General features: G+C 45.5%; 1 protein-coding gene across 1 annotated transcript in view; it reads left to right on the plus strand.

The window, feature by feature from the left end:
* The first annotated feature begins 2,515 nt into the window (after nt 1-2,515).
* The window catches only part of LOC116968894 (histone-lysine N-methyltransferase ASH1L-like), a 37,012-nt gene continuing 22,124 nt past the window's right edge, over nt 2,516-17,403 (plus strand). Inside the window, exon 1 of the mRNA XM_033015874.1 lies at nt 2,516-2,646. The gene's annotated coding sequence lies outside the window, so the exon portion shown is untranslated. The remainder of the gene's footprint in view (nt 2,647-17,403) is intronic.

The raw sequence follows: 17,403 nt of genomic DNA on the forward strand, positions 1-17,403 counted from the left end.
CCCTTCGAGCCTGCACCGCCATTCAATATGGTCATGGCTGATCTTCCAACTCAGTATCCCGTACCTGCCTTCTCTCCATACCCTCTAATCCCCTTAGCCACAAGGGCCACATCTAACTCCCTCTTAAATATAGCCAATGAACTGGCCTCAACTACCCTCTGTGGCAGAGAGTTCCAGAGATTCACCACTCTCTGTGTGAAAAATGTTTTTCTCATCTCGGTCTTAAAGGATTTCCCCCTTATCCTTAAGCTGTGACCCCTTGTCCTGGACTTCCCCAACATCGGGAACAATCTTCCTGCATCTAGCCTGTCCAACCCCTTAAGAATTTTGTAAGTTTCTATGTTGTCACTCTTCGTTGAATCTTCCTCTTAAAACTTGTTGATTCATTTTTGTTTTCTTAAGTTGACACTTTTTTTGTCAGGACGTTCACACCAGTCTGTAGCTGAAAGGATTTTTAATTTTGTAATTTCCTAAAAGTTTGATTAGCGATCAAGGGCAAAGCGTTGACATTTTCATCATATTTATATGATATTAAAATTGAAGTCAAAGTGTGATCTGAATTTAGATTTACTGTCAAGAAAGCCTGTGTTTTCTGGGAGTTTTTGTGAGTTAAAGCGAAACTTAGTTAACTTGGTGTATGAAAGAGGAAGGGTAAAAAGTGTGATTTAACTTGTGGATCTACGATCAAGAAAGTAAGTCTTTTCTTGGAGTTTTCATGAGTTAAAATTAAACTTGGTTATCTTGCCTCAGGAAAGAGACATGGGTAAGATCCTTTCAAGTGGTGTGGTTTCATTATATTGTTTTAAGGTTACATTTTGAAGTCTGAGTTGGTTTGATGTAGTGTCATCTGAAGTGAGGTATCGCTGTCCGCTTTTGCCAACCCTTCAAAAGGACGCAGTCACAGCTGTTGATGGAAATGTCCTCATTCTGCTGAGCGTTGCTTTAAAATCTTAACCTTAATGCGATCCTCAAGCCTGATTGTGGCTGGAGTGCTTTCTGAGCCTGAGTTTTCAGGTGCACTTACTGGAAACAAAGAGCCCGCTTTATGAAAAGTGAACGGCCTTTGTTGAAGACCTTTTTTGTTCCTCGTTTGAGATTTGTGTGTGCAACAATTGACCCCAAGTTCCCCTGATCCTCTTCAGAAATAACCAGGAATCTCACTTGTAGGATGTTTGAACCCGCCTGGCTGAAGTTTGCTTTTAAAGTTGAGGTTGTAAGCTCAGTACTACCAGTATTCAGACTTTGATGTCATTCCGCATTATAAAACCGTGACTTGGTCTGTACACTAGAAACATAAGTGACATTGGGGCAGGTGAGACGTATCTTTGAGTGCTTGTCTATATTTAGGATATGTTATCTTTATAATTGAAGTGCTTTTTTACTGTTTCCAAACCAACACACATCAGTGTATCATTATACATTGATAAACACAAAATGCTGGAGTCACTCAGCAGGCCGGGCAGTATCTCTGGAGAACATGGGTAGGTGATGTTTCAGGTCAAAATCACACCCAACCTGAGATGTCACCGATCCATTTTCTCCAGAGATATTGCCTGACCTGCTGAGTTACTACAGAATATTGTGTCTATCTTCGGTATAAACCAACAGGTTGCAACCTCCCCCCCATTGACGAACTGTGCACTGCAAGGGCCAGGAAGCGAGTGGGTAAGATCATCTCTGACCCCTCTCACCCTGGCCACAAACTCTTTGAAGCACTTCCCTCTGGGAGGTGATTCCGGGCTGTCAAAGCCTCCACAGCCAGACATAAAAACAGCTTTCCTCGAGCAATAGTTCTACTCAACAACCAAAAGCCTCCTTTTGCTCTGGTATTTTATTTTATTCATCACATGTTTAAATTATAATGTTTTATTTTTAATTGTCTACTGTATATTGTGTTGTTACTTGCGGGCAAAGCACCAAGGCAAATTCCTTGTATGTATACATACTTGGCTAATAAAATGTATTCCAATCAATTCAATCTGCAGATCCTTGTTATATCAGTATACTTTGCATACTCGAGACGCAAGGAATTGCAGATGCTGAAATCTTAAGTAAAACACAAAGTGCTGGAGGAACTCAGCAGATCAGGCTTCTGACCCGTAACATCACCTATTCCTTTTCTCCAGAGTTGTTGCCTGACATGCTGAGTTACTCCAGCATGTCTATCTTCGGGATAAACTAGCATCCGCAGTTCCTTCCTACACAGGTCGGGCAGATTTTTGGAGGACAAGAATGGGTGATTTTTCGGGGCGATGTTGAAGAAGGGTCCCAAGCCGAAACGTTGTCCGTCCATGCTCTCCAGAGATGCTGCCTGACCCGCTGAGTTTCCCCAGCAGTCTGTGTAATATACTTTGCATTTAATCTATTACAGCCATGCACCACTTATGATAGTTATGAACTTGAAATCTGGTTTGCTGAGTAAAATTGACATGGGATGTTTTGGCTATAGCAGAGGGTATATATAATCTGATAAATAATGAGTACCACTTTGAGGATATGATAATTGAATGATGAAATGGTTCTGGTTTATGTTTGCAGCACCTATTGAATTTCTACAGTACTGAATGGTTAAGTTACTGGATAATATCCATGGGCCTGGACATGAGTTTGAATCCCACCACAGAAAATGGAGAATTTTAAATTCAAGTAAGCAAATAAATTTGAAATAAAATAGGTTGATTAAAAGATTGCACTGGTGTCTGCGAGGATTTTCAAAAATCAACAGTGTTTAATTGGGTGACGTTTTTGGTTGAGACCTTTCTTCAGACTTGTTTAATTGTTGCTCGACTAAGTGGGTCCCATCGGGTACCGTCCCCTCAACGCGGGGGGGGGGGGGGGGGACGCGGACGTGGGAGAGAAGGAGGAGGAGGCCTGCGGTGTTAGACAGGCACACAGACAGACAGGCACACACACACACACACACACACACACACAATATTAATATTATTCATTGGCTTCTTTTACCTCATCCCCGCCCTATCCACTGACGCATAGCCCCCAACTCGCAGACTTGTTTAATTGTCACATATACTGCCAATGGAACAATTAAATTCTTACTTGCAGCAACATAACGGACATGTAGATACTAGATACTACCCCAAATACTAGTCCAAAGAGCCCCAAATCCTTAGTGCAACCACAGATAGTTCATAGTGGAGGTTAGTGTTGTGTAGTGTTCCATTGCCTGGTAGTAGTTGGGAAGAAGCTTCTTTTCTTACATGATTCTGTGATAACCTCATGTGCCTGTGTTGTTTCGAGTTTCGTTTTGATATGCAGCATGGAAACAAGCCCTGGGGCCCTTCAAGTCCGTGCCGAGCAATGAATACCCATTCACACTTTCTCATCCACTACCCTCTCATCCTTCATAACAAGAGGAGTTGAGTATAGGGGCAAAGAGGTCCTTCTGTAGTTGTATAGGGCCCTAGTGAGATCACACCTGGAGTATTGTGTACAGTTTAGGTCCCCTAATTTGAGGAAGGACATTCTTGCTATTGAGGGGGTGCCGCGTAGGTTTACAAGGTTAATTCCCGCGATGGCGGGACTGTCATATGCTGAGAGAATGGAGCGGCTGGGCTTGTATTATCTGGAGTTTAGAAGCACGAGAGAGGATCTTATTGAAACATATAAGATTATATTAACGGTTTGTACACGCCAGAGGCAGGAAACATGTTCCCGATGTTGGGGGAGTCCAGATCCAGGGGCTACAGTTTAAGAATAAGGGGTAGGTCGTTTAGAACGGAGACGAGGAAATACTTCTTCACACAGAGTTGTGAGTCTGTGGAATTCTCTGCCTCAGAGGGCGGTGGAGGCCGGTTCTCTGGATGCTTTCAAGAGAGCAAGAAAGGGCTCTTAAAGATTGCGGAGTCGGGATATGTGGAGAAGGCAGGAACGGGGTACTGATTGTGGATGATCAGCCATGATCACAGTGAATGGCGGTGCTGGCTGGAGGGGCCGAATGGCCTACTCCTGCACCTATTGTCTATTGTCCCCACACACGAGAGGCAATTTGCGGAGGGCAAATTGCCTACAAACCTGCACGACATTGGGACGTGGGAGGAAAACCCACACAGTCACAGAGAGACGGTGCAAACTCCACACACACACAGCACATGAGGTCAGGGTCAGGATCACGGAGAGGCTGCTGCTCCATCACACAGTCTTCCTCAAGGGAAAGAAAATCTTGCATTGTTACCCAGTCTTAAATGTCTGCCAGTACAGGCTTGCAAGCCTCTCCGTTGGAAGGGCAACGGAGAGGCGATAGGCAGCCGCAATCACACGAATTACGACTCGCCTATGTTTAGAATAGTTCACCTGAATATCCTTTCACAGAAACCTGTTTAATCTTAACTGATCTGAGTTAGGAGTGAGTTTACAGGGCATGTCACTTGCTGTGTGCTTGTGGTGGAAGGAGGCTGGGGATCAGGTGACAGCTATTTGTGTGTTGCCAGCAATTACATCACCTCCACATCAATGGAGTTGAAATGGTCTACTCTTAATGTTATTTTTGTTTAAAATAATATATTATTGGGAAGTCTGATAGATGACTTGGTTCCCATTAACCAACCTGATGTCCCGGTGGCTCAGCACTTCAACTCCCCCCTCCCATTCCAAATCCGACCTTTCTGTCCTGGACCTCCTCCATGGCCAGTGAGGACCACCGTAAATTGGAGGAGCAGCACCTCCTATTTCACTTGGGGAGTTTACACCCCAGCGGTATGAACATTGACTTCTCCAATTTCAGGTAGTCCCTGCTTTCTCCCTCCTTCCCCTCCCCAGCTCTCCCACAGCCCACTGTCTCCGCCTCTTCCTTTTTTCTTCCCCCACATCAGTCTGAAGAAGGGTCTCGACCTGAAACGTCACCTATTCCTTCGCTCCATAGATGCTGCCTCACCCGCTGAGTTTCTCCCGCATTTTTGTCTACATTAGAAGATGTCTGGCTGCGTTTGGTATGTGGAAGATTTATTCAGGATTTAAACTTTAAATTAGCACTGTTTACCTGGATAGAGTGAATGTGGAGAGGATGTTTCCACTAGTGCGAGATTCTAGGACCAGAGGGCACAGCCTCAAAATTAAAGGATGTTCCTTTAGAAAGGAGATGAGGAGGAATTTCTGTAGTCAGCAATCTGTGGAATTCATTGCCACAGATGGCTGTGGAGGCCAAATCGATGGACATTTTTAAGGTGGGGATTGATTGAATTTTGATTAATAAGGGTGTTATGGGGAGAAGGCAGGAAGATGGGGTTGAGAGGGAATGAAAGATCAGCCATGATGCAATGACAGAGTAGGTGATGGGCCGAATGGTGTAATTCTGCTCCTAGAACTTATGAACTGTTTAAATATTTTGCAGACTATATATCACATTTGTCTGTCTGATACTTTGTTGTTTTACAAAATAAAGTTCTATTTAGCAGTTTGGTATGTGAACACAAGACCTCAAAAACCAGAATGAAATAATTGTTTGTTGATCAAAGTGATTATCAGAAAGATAATCTTGCGTTAAGTGCAATCTTGTACAATCTTGGTGGGTGCAAACCTGAATCCGCGCACTTTTCTTTTTGCAAAATCAGGGCGCTTTGCAACCACTTCTTTTGAATTGCGGTGACTGTTGTAATGTAGAAAGTGAACCCGTTCGTTTCCTGCTATTTCGAGAAATTCATCTGTAAATCTGCAGACGACACCACTGTGGTTGGCCGAGCCTGGGCGGGGAGAGATAGAGCATGTGTTTGTGTGATGCCCCAACGATAACCTCTCGCTTAAAGTCATGGAACTGATCATGGATGTCTGTGGAATTCTCTGCCTCAGAGGGTGGTGGAGGCAGGTTCTCTGGATGCTTTCAAGAGAGAGCTAGATTGGGCTCTTAAAAATAGCAGAGTCAGGGGATATGGGGAGAAGGCAGGAACGGGGTACTGATTGGGGATGATCAGCCATGATCATATTGAATGGCGGTGCTGGCTCAAAGGGCCGAATGACCTACTCCTGCACTTATTGTCTATTGACTTCAGAAATGTTTAAGAAGGAACTGCAGATGCTGGAAAAATCGAAGGTAGACAAAAATGCTGGGGAAACTCAGCGGGTGAGGCAGCATCTATGGTGACGTTTCTGGGGTCGAGACCCTTCTTCAGACTGATCAAACCGAGGCTGTGACCTCTAGTCCTAGACTCCCACGCGTGGAAACATCCTCTCCACATCCACTCTATCCAGGCCTTTCACTATTCGGTAAGTTTCAATGAGGTTTCCCCCCCCCCCCCCCCTCATTTTTAGTAAACTCCAGCGAGTACAGGCCCTGTGCTGTTAAACGCTCATCGTATGTTAACCCACTCATTCCTGGGATGGTTCTGGTGAACCTCCTCCGGAGCACTGTTGACCACCTCATGCACTGCTCCAGTTTTGTTTGTTTTCTAATGGGGTAGCACAGTGGTAGAGTTACTGCCTCACAGAGCCACTGACCTGGGTTAGATCGTGACTGCAGGTGCTGTTTGCACGGAGTTTGTACGTTCTCCTTGTGACCGTGTGGGTTTTCTCTGGGTGCTCTGGTTTCCTCCCACATTCCAAAGACGTGCAGGTTTGTAGGTTCATTGTCCCTAGTGTGTAGGATTGTGCTAGTGTACGAGGTGAGTGTTGGTCGGCGCCGACCTGCTGGGACGAAGAGGTTCTTTATCTCAAGTCTAATTGTGTCGTGTAAAAATCACTTTTTTTTTTTTGCACAATTCTTCCTGCACGTCATTGTGCTTGTGCATATGGCAATAAACTTGCCTTGACCTGAATAGTCTCAGTTTGCCGTACATAATAACTTCATAAGTGATAGGAGCAAAATTAGGCCATTCGGTCCATCAAGTCTAATTTGCCATTCAATCTCTCTCCTTCCTAACCCCATTCTCTTGCCTTCTCCCCATAACCCCTGACACCCGGACTAATCAATCTATCTCTCTCTGCCGTAAAAATATCTATTGACGGCCTCCACGTGAATTCCACAGATTCACCACCTGCTGACTAAAAAAAAATTCCTCCTCATCTCCTTCCTAAAGGAACGTCCTTTAATTCTGAGGCTGTGCCCTCTGGACCTAGCCTCTCCCACTAGTGGAAGCATCTTCTCCACATCCACTCTATCCAGGTCATAATCTGGAGTATTTCTGTGGGAGTGCTGCATTGAAGCATGGGGCATTTTTTAGATAGCCATGTATTATGACATTGCTAAACCCAGCAAGATCGAGGTCAGTCAAACTTGGTGACCAAACTGGTGATTGGATTTTCATATTTCTTTGTAATTGTCCTTTGCTCTTTTCCTGGTGAAATGATCTTGCTTTTATTGGGAGATGTTGTACTTTTTGCTGCTTTTGATCATTGAATGGTTTGTTTTCCGAGTGTATAGTGAAAGGCCAGGATAGAGTGGATGTGGAGAGAATGTTTCCACTAGTGGGAGAGTCTGGGACTGGGGATGTTAGAGACATGAGAAGGGATTGTCACTGGGCTATTTTTTTAAATATACTTTTATATCCACAAGTAGCTCATTTATGTTTATATATAATAAAAACATTAACAAGCTACTTGTGGATGCCTGCAGAGTTACCCACTGAGTTACTCCAGCACTTTGTGTCTTTTTTTGTAACAGTCTGAAGAAAGGCCCCGACCTGAAACGTCACCTATCCATGTTCTCCACAGATGCTGCCTGTCCTGCTGAGTTACTCCAGCACTCTGTGAAACGTCACCTATCCATGTTGTCCACAGATGCTGCCTGACCCGCTGAGTTACCCCAGCACTCTGTGGAACGTCACCTATCCACGTTCTCCACTGATGCTGCCTGACCCGCTGAGTTACTCCAGCACTCTGTGGAACGTCACCTATCCACGTTCTCCACAGATGCTGCCTGACCCACTGAGTTACTCCAGCACTCTGTGGAACATCACCTATCCATGTTCTCCACAGATGCTGCCTGACCCGCTGAGTTACTCCAAGACTCTGTGGAACGTCACCTATCCATGTTCTCCACAGATGCTGCCTGACCCGCTGAGTTGCTCCAGCACTCTGTGGAACGTCATCTATCCATGTTCTCCACAGATGCTGCCTGACCCACTGAGTTACTCCAGCACTCTGTGAAACGTCACCTATCCATGTTCTCTACAGATGCTGCCTGACCCGCTGAGTTACTCCCAACGCATTGCCCTTTATTAACTATTTAAGAAGGAACCGCAGATGCTGGAAAAATCGAAGGTAGACAAAAATGCTGGAGAATCTCAGCGGGTGAGGCAGCATCTATAGATGCTGCCTCACCCACTGAGTTTCTCCAGCATTTTTGTCTACCATCTTTTATTAACTGGTTACTTATTTGTTTACCTCCTGTGGCATCTTGGTTTGCACAAATGAGTTGCTGTATTTGCGGTTGTAATTATGCCATACTCTGTAACTGATTAGTTGTGAGGTGTTTGGCATTGCATCTGTTTGTTTTTTAATCTGTCAAAGAGGCCAAATAACAATAGTGCTGCCTGTGTATGAACTGCCAACGTTTTGGAGAGGCTGCAGTCTATTCACAAGTCATAGGAACAGAATTAAGCCATTCGGCCCATCAAGTCTCCTCCGCCATTCAATCGACGACCTTGAAAAAAATTCACCCACACATTCATCTCCTCCCTTGACTACTGCATCTCCCTATACACTGGCATCAGTTAATCATCCCTGTCCTGCCTGCAATTGGTCCAAAACGCCGCAGCGAGACTTCTGACGGGCACCCGTAAAATTGACCACATCACCCCGATCCTGGCCTTTCTCCACTGGCTCCCAGTACGGTACAGAATCAACTCCAGGTCCCTCAGGTCGGCCGACTTGGGGATAGTGACTATCCCGCGGTCTAGGTTTAAGCTCAGGAGTGACTGTGCTTTTGCGGTTGCAGCACCTAGACTGTGGAACAGCATCCCTTCCCTCATCAGAACTGCCCCCTCCATCGACTCCTTTAAGTCTAGACTCAAAACCTATTTCTACTACCTAGCGTTTTTGAGCCCCTCTGAGGGGGCGCTGTAAACAGTTTATGCATGTATTGTTAGGTCTGTGAACCATTGTATGTAGCACATTAGTACCTGCACTGATGTGAAGCACTTTAGTCAATGTGAGTTGTTTTAAAAGTAGCGTTTCTTGGGGCTTCTCATGATATCTCCGTCTTCTAAAGCAAAGATCCTATAGCAAGCAAGATAGTAAACTCGACGAAAAAGACGAAAAAGACGTAGTACAGACATGGGCAGATTCATGGGTAATGTTTGGCCCCATTTCCGTAACCGGCTTCCGTCTCCGCACCAAAGATCCCATAGATCCCATAGAGCAAAGATACTAGTGTGGAGACGGAAGCCGGTTACGGAAACATCCTCGTAAAAATAAAAACACAAACTGTTCCCCCGCAACGTTGATCACACTGCGAGTCGGGTCGGGTTACTGAAATGGATGAAAAAAAGGCCCACGTTCCGCTCCGTTGCGTACTACACGTCAGCCCATTGCATTTAGCAGGAGTGGTCTATCTTGGATCTTTGTTCTCAAGGGTTTAGTTTAGAGATACAGCACGATACAGCACGGAAACAGGCCCTTTGGCCCAACGAGTCTGTACCAACTCCACTGATCCCCGCACATTAACACTATCCTAACACACACACACGCGCGCACACACACACACACACGACAATTTTACATTTATACCAAGCCGATTAACGTACAACCCTGTCTATCTTTGGAGTGTGGGAGGTAACTAAAGTTCTCGGAGAAAGCCCTCGCAGGTCACGGGGAGAACGTACAAACTCCGTACAGACAGCACCCGTAGTTGGGATCGAACCCGGGTGTTGGGCGCTGTAAGTTAGCAACTCTACCTCTGCGCGGCCCAAGTCAACAGTACAGTAAAATTAGTTTGTTAATTCATGTTGCATCTCTAATTTGATTGACGGCATGTGAAAGAATTGGCGTCTGAATGGATGGGTTGTGACGTTGTTTCTTGTTTGCTTTGAAGTTGATTAAGAAATGAGCTGGATACCTTGTGGGCGCTGGGTGCAGTTCTTTAACCTGCACTGCATATGGTTTTGATAGTTGCTACTTCACCTGTTTGTCATACAGTGTAATGTTTCTCCAAGTTGTGGACAACGGGGGGGGGGTGCATTGTAGTCATGAGCAGCATGTTTCTGCTGGGTCGTGTTCATTGTGTAAGCCATGGATGCTTCAAACTAAAGGGTTGTGCGATTAGGATCATTAGGAGTGAGTGTGGATGTCAAGGGATGTCTGGAACTCTCTGCCACAGAAGGTAGTTGAGGCCACAGTTCATTGGCTATATTTAACAGGGAGTTAGATGTGGTCCTTGTGGCTAAAGGGATCAGGGGATATGGAGAGAAGGCAGGTACAGGATACTGAACCATGATCATATTGAATGGCGGTGCAGGCTCGAAGGGCCGAATGGCCTACTCCTGCACCTATTTTCTATGTTTCTATGTTTTTGTACAGTTCTTCGTATGAATCTTACTTTTAATTCTTGAACCTATCCCAGTTCTCCCTCCACTCTTACTGTCTCTGACTACATTCTATCTTTGTCCTGCCCCCTCCCCTGACATCAGTCTGAAGAAGGGTCTCGACCTGAAACGTCGCCCATTCCTTCTCTCCAGATATGCTGCCTGTCCCGCTGAGTTACCCCAGCATTTTGTATCTACCTTCGATTTAAACCAGCATCTGCAGTTCTTTCCTACACATTTTTTTGCTGCATTACTGCGCCGGATTTGATCCTAACTATGGATGCTGTCTGTACGGAGTTTGTATGTTCTCCCCGTGACCAGCGTGGGGTTTCTCCAGGTTCTCCGGTTTCCTCCCACATTCAAAAGATTTGCCGGTTTGTATGTTGATTGGCTTGGTAAAATTGTAAATTGCCCCTAGTGTTCGGGGATCGCTGGTTGGCACAGACTTGGTGGGCTGAAGGAGCATGTTTCCGCGTTGTATCTCTAAACTAAACTAAATGCTGGCAACATGGACAATAGACAATAGGTGCAGGAGTAGGCCATTCGGCCCTTCGAGCCAGCACCACCATTCAATGTGATCATGGCTGATCATCCCCAATCAGTACCCCGTTCCTGCCTTCCCCCCATATCCCCCGACTCCAGTATTTTTAAGAGCCCTATCTAGCTCTCTCTTGAAAGCATCCAGAGAACCGGCCTCCACCTGAGGCAGAGAATTCCACAGACTCACCATTCTCTGTGAGAAAAAGTGCTTCCTAGTCTCAGTTCTAAATGGCTTCCCCCTTATTCTTAAACTGTGTGTGGCCTCTGGTTCTGGACTCTCCCAACATCGGGAACATGTTTCCTGCCTCTAGCGTGTCCAAGCCCTTAACAATCTTATATGTTTCAATGAGATAACCTCTCATCCTTCTAAACTCCAGAGTGTACAAGCCCAGCCGCTCCATTCTTTCAGCATATGACAGTCCCGCCATCCCGGGAATTAACCTTGTAAACCTACGCACCACTCCCTCAATAGCAATGGATGGATAGGTTCAAGAATTAAAAGTAAGATTCATACGAAGAACTGTACAAAAACATAGAAACATAGAAAATAGGTGCAGGAGTAGGCCATTCGGCCCTTCGAGCCTGCACCGCCATTCAATATGATCATGGCTCAGTATCCTGTACCTGCCTTCTCTCCATATCCCCTGATCCCTTTAGCCACAAGGACCACATCTAACTCCCTGTTAAATATAGCCAATGAACTGTGGCCTCAACTACCTTCTGTGGCAGAGAATTCCACAGATTCACCACTCTCCGTGTAAAAAATCATGTCCATTACACAGCTACATCTCTTCACCAGATAAAAGCCGTCCAGGGTCTGACCTCCCCAGAGGAGCGTGGGTGAAGCTCAACAGACTTGGTACTGGAGTTGGGCGTTTCAACGCCAGCGTTTGGAGATGGGGGGGCTCCGCCAGAACCCAGCCTGTGAATGTGGAGCAGAGCAGCAGACAGGCAACCATGTCATCTCTACCACCCACCAAATGGAGCTGTGTCAGGGGCCTGGCAGACATTGATGCCAACAGAGACAACAATAGTGGCGAGAGGAACAAATTCCTTGAACGATATAATAATCTGCCACACTACACTGGCTGCTCAACACCCAGCTTGAGATCTAACTATTCCTTTGGTTTATGTTTCATTCGCAAGAAGAAGAAGCCAGTTCAGCTATGTTTAAAATTTTAAAAAACAGATGCTTTTTTAACAGGAAGTGCGTGATATTTGACTGAGGACCTTGGCCAGTTTTTCTTTTGGGGAAAAATGTGCCTGCGTTGCGATTGTCACCTGGATTTTAAACAAACACTTCAGTAATGATGCCATTTCTGAGCCTGAAACGCGTTCTGTCAGTGCTTGTTACCACAGTGACTCTTGTGAGCGCTGCAAATCTGGGGCGGAGTGAATGAAAATTGCGAAACACAGCCAGTGAGGGTGTTTGTAACTGGATTCCATTTTATGCTGGGAAGCTGCACGCTGCTTATAACATTTTTTTAAAGATATAACACATGTTTTTGATGTATTTTTCATGCTAATTTAATTTGTTAGCTCAGTGCTCTCAGGAATGTGTCTAGTTAGTGCTGTTGGAGGGGAGGGGAGGGAAAGTCTCCCTTAATTACGGGAACAATAGAGTAAAGGGCCTGTCCCACTTTCACAACTTAATTCTTTCATCCTGACCTTTTTTTTCCCCTTGTGGACATTTTTTAATGGGCTGGAACTAAACGTCCCGACTTACCTGATGCCACGAGTACCTACAGCTGGCATAACAAGCCACTATGATATATCTACGAACTCCTACGGACTCGTTACGAACATTCTGCGAGTTTGAATCGGGGAGAATTCGTGAATTACCTCGTGAAAGTGGGACAGGCCCTTAAGTTCATTGCGCAGGAAAGAACTGCAGATGCTGGTTTAAATCGAAGGGAGACACAAAATGCTGGAGTAACTCAGCGGGACAGGCAGCATCTCTGAAGAGAAGGAATGGATGACGTTTTGGGTCAAGACCCTCTTCAGACGGTTTTTAAAATATCCTTGCTTCGTTCAACAGGAGCTCTCTGATTCACTTCTGGAATGTGTTCCAAAGGTAATAAGATGTTGGTACACAAAAATGCTGGAGAAAAATGCTCAGCGGGTGCAGCAGCATCTATGGAGCGAAGGAAATAGGCAATGTTTCGGGCCAAAACCCTTCTTCAGGTGCTGCTGCACCCGCTGAGTTTCTCCAGCATTTTTGTGTACCTTAGATTTTCCAGCATCTGCAGTTCCTTCTTAATTAGTTGTTGAACTGATTTAAAGCTGTGTAGATAAATATAGTATTCATTAGTAAATAGAAATAGAAATAGGAGACCCTCAGATTATCTTTGATCGGACTTTATCTTGCACTGAATGTCATTCCCGTATGTATCTGTACACTCTGGATGGCTCGATTGTAATCAAGCATTGTCTTTCTGCTGACTGGTTAGCCCGCAACAAAAGCTTTTTACTGTACCTCGGTACATGTGACAATAAACTAACCCAAAGGTAGACAACAATGCTGGAGAAACTCAGCGGGTGAGGCAGCATCTATGGAGCGAAGGAATAGGTGACGTTTCGGGTCGAGACCCGGAAGGGTCTCGACCTGAAACGTCACCTATTCCTTCGCTCCATAGATGCTGCCTCACCCGCTGAGTTTCCAGAGGGTCTCGACCTGAAACGTCACCTATTCCTTCGCTCCATAGATGGGTCTAGACCCGAAACGTCACCTATTCCTTCCCTCCATAGATGCTGCCTCACCCTTCTGAGTTTCTCCAGCATTTTTGTCTACCTTCGATTTTTCCAGCATCTGCGGTTCTTTCTTAACCATAAACTAACCCAATATAGGCAACCCTATAAATTTAGACAGTGAACCTTTTTTGATTTTTCACAAATTATGTTCATATGGAGCAGAATTAGGCCATTCACCCCACTGAATCTAGGCTGCCATTTGATCGTGGCTGATCTATCTTTCCCTCTCAACCCCATTCTCCTGCCTTCCCCTCATAACCCATGACACCCGTACTAATCAAGGATCTGTCAATCTCTCTCTTAAATATAGCCAAAGACTTGTTTTCCACAGTCTTCTGTTACCACAAACTGGCCAACTTGCAGACTGGCATGCAGACTTTACAGTAATGGATTCAATTAAATTACAATGGGTTATGTATAATAATCCAATGGTTACCTCCACATCTAATTTTCATAATTACCACCAGACGACATGGTTAAATTGCCCTGATTTAAATTTGACTAAAGTTTTCATTCTGGTCTCGTGGGCACGTCGACATTTTTTTTTTAATGCAGAAATTTAAGCAAGACTGGATTTGGTTTGGAAGGTAGACACAAAATGCTGGAGTAACCCAGCGGGACAGGCAGCATCTCTGGAGAGAAGGAATGGGTGACGTTTCGGGTCGAGACCCATGGTCTGAAGAAGGTTCGCAACCCGAAACGTCACCCTCTCTCTCCAGAGATGCTCCCAATCCCGCTGAGTTACTCCAGCATTTTGTGTTTATGGAAACATAGAAAATAGGTGCAGGAGTAGAGGCCATTCAGCCCTTCGAGCCTGCACCGCCATTCAATATGATCATGGCTGATCATCCAACTCAGTATCCTGTACCTGCCTTCTCTCCATACCCCCTGATCCTTTTAGCCACAAGGGCCACATCTAATTCCTTCTTAAATATAGCCAATGAACTGGCCTCAACTACATTCTGTGGCAGAGAATTTCAGAGATTCACCACTCTGTGTAAAAAATGTTTTTCTCATCTCAGTCCTAAAAGATTTCCCCTTTTTCCTTAAACTGTGACCCCTTGTTCTGGACTTCCCCAACATCGGGAACAATCTTCCTGCATCTAGCCTGTCCAACCCCTTAAGAATTTACAGTAGATGGGCATCTTGTTTAGTATGGACAGGTTGGGCCAAAGGGCCTGTCTTCATGCTAAAGGGCCTGTCCCACTTTCACGACCTAATTCACGACCTCTGCCGAGTTTGCCCTTGACTCGTACTCGCAGCATGGTCGTCACGAGGTCGTGGGTAGGTCGTGATGCTAGTCGTAGGTACTCGTGGCATCAAGTAAGTCGGGATTGTGTGAGGATCGGTTCTCTTTCAGATGGGAGCATCCATTTCATTTCTGTCCTGGGCCTCCTCCATGGCCAGAGCGAGCACCACCGGAAATTGGAATACGAGCAGCACTTCGTATTCCGCTTGGGCAGTCTGCACCCTAGCGGCATAAACATTGACTTCCCAAATTTCCGGTAGCCCTTGTTGTCTCCTCCCCTTCTCAGCTCTCCCTCAGCCCTCTGGCTCCTCCTCTTCCTTTCTTCTTCCCACCCCCCCCCACCCTACATCAGTCTGAAGAAGGGTTTCGGCCCGAAACGTTGCCTATTTCCTTCGCTCCATAGATGCTGCTGCACCCGCTGAGTTTCTCCAGCACTTTTGTCTACCTTTGATTTTCCAGCATCTGCAGTTCCTTCTTAAACAAGTAGGTCGGGGTGTTTTGGAAAAATGTCCACGAGTAAAAAAAGGTCATGAATTTGGTTGTGAAAGTGGGACAGGCCCTTTACTAACTCTGAATCAAAACGTGTTGTTTTGGCATAGAGCTGAAGCTATTGGCTAGTGAGAGACCAGAATGGCAGTGGGTGTATTATTGTAAGGTTGGAGAGTCCATTGTGACTATTCTCAGTGTGACATCTTTTTATTTTATCAGTCGATTCCCCCCCTGTAAATGACAGAATAATCCCCCTTTGAATCGCTGCTATGCAGCCAGTGGAAGATGAGCAGTTTTATTGAATCGATGTGGATATGTTCCTTGATGCCAGGTAGGGAGGGGAGATCGTCACTGATAACAGGTATTGCCTTCTGCACAGTTGCTCTTTGTAGCAGATGAGTGGAGAGCAATTACAATGTTCTCCCAAACACTCCCGCTGTTCTGTGTTCAGTGGAAACTTGTTGAGAACTCTTGTGAGAATAATAGCTTCTGGTTGACCTATTTTTAAAAGGTCCACGATATAGAAATCTACAAGCGACCGCAGGATTGTGTGAGGATCGGTTCTCTTTCAGATGGGAGCATCCATTTCATTTCAATTAAATGTTAGCCTCCACTGATCAATGGCAATATAGTTCTGGTGATGGATTTCACAGCTGGACACCGAAATGTGGCACTTCACCTCTTGTTCTCATTTATCAAAGTTGTCTAAATTCTAGCATTTGCTCTTTTCCCTGGGCTTAATAAACTGCACTGGCACCAATTAGCAGCAGGTAAAATAGAATGAGTGCTATGCTTCGGTATGTGATGGTAATAGACTGCCTCTATACATTTACCACTTGAGTTTGGAATATGCTTTTAAAACTATCAATTCCAAAGTTTAGTTTGGAGATACAGTGTAGAAACAGTCCATGCCGACTGTTGATCACCCATAGATAGACACAAAAAGCTGGAGTAACTCAGTGGGACGGGCAGCATCTCTGGAGAAAAGTCACATTTGACTTTGTCCTGTGCGTGGCTGCCCTGCCAGCAGTTGTCTGTCTTTTCACCGTTTTATTTTATTGTTAGTTAGTTTAACTCGCCCCAGCCACGGTCTGTTTACCCTCCTCCCATCCGGGAGGCGCTACAGGTCTCTCCGTTGCCGGACCAGCAGGTCCAGGAACAGCTTCTTCCCTGCGGCTGTCACACTACTCAACAATGTACCTCGGTGACTGCCAATCACACCCCCCCCCCCCCCCACCCAGACACTCCTTCCCCCAGAAAAATTGCACCACTACTACTGTATGTACGTATATATATATTTATTGCTGATTATTCTATGTTCGCTCATCTGGGTGAGATGCTAACTGCATTTCGTTGTCTCTGTACTGCACACCGCACAATGACAATAAAGATTGAATCTGAATCTGAACCCGAACCCATGTTCACATTCTACACACCAGAGGCAATTCGCAGAGGCCAATTAACTTGTAAACCTGCACGCCTTTGGAATGTGGGAGGCAGCTGGAGCATCTGGATTAAGCCCACGTGATTATAGGGGGAATATTCAAACTCTGTTCAGACAGCACCCGTAGCTGGGATCGAACCCGCGTGAGTCTCTGACTCTATGAGGTAGCTGCTGGTCTGATTAGTAAGTTTGTAGGCGAAACAGAAATTTGTGGCGTTGATTGAAGATAAAGGTTGTCTAAGGATACAGCAGGACATGGATGAGCTGGGGAATTGCCAGCTATAATCTAGGCATGTGAGGTAAAGCACTTTGGGAGATCAATGGAGTAAATGGAAAGGACCTTGGGAGCGTTGATGTACAGAGAGACATCGTCTTTGGCCTTTGAACGCAGCTGAGTTGCATTAACGCTGCTCATCCATTGTAAGGCAATTTCCAATTTCCATTCTGCGCCTCCGAGACCA

The sequence above is a fragment of the Amblyraja radiata genome, chromosome 47 (genome assembly GCF_010909765.2).
Source record: "Amblyraja radiata isolate CabotCenter1 chromosome 47, sAmbRad1.1.pri, whole genome shotgun sequence".
In the NCBI taxonomy this organism is placed as follows: Eukaryota; Metazoa; Chordata; class Chondrichthyes; order Rajiformes; family Rajidae; genus Amblyraja; species Amblyraja radiata.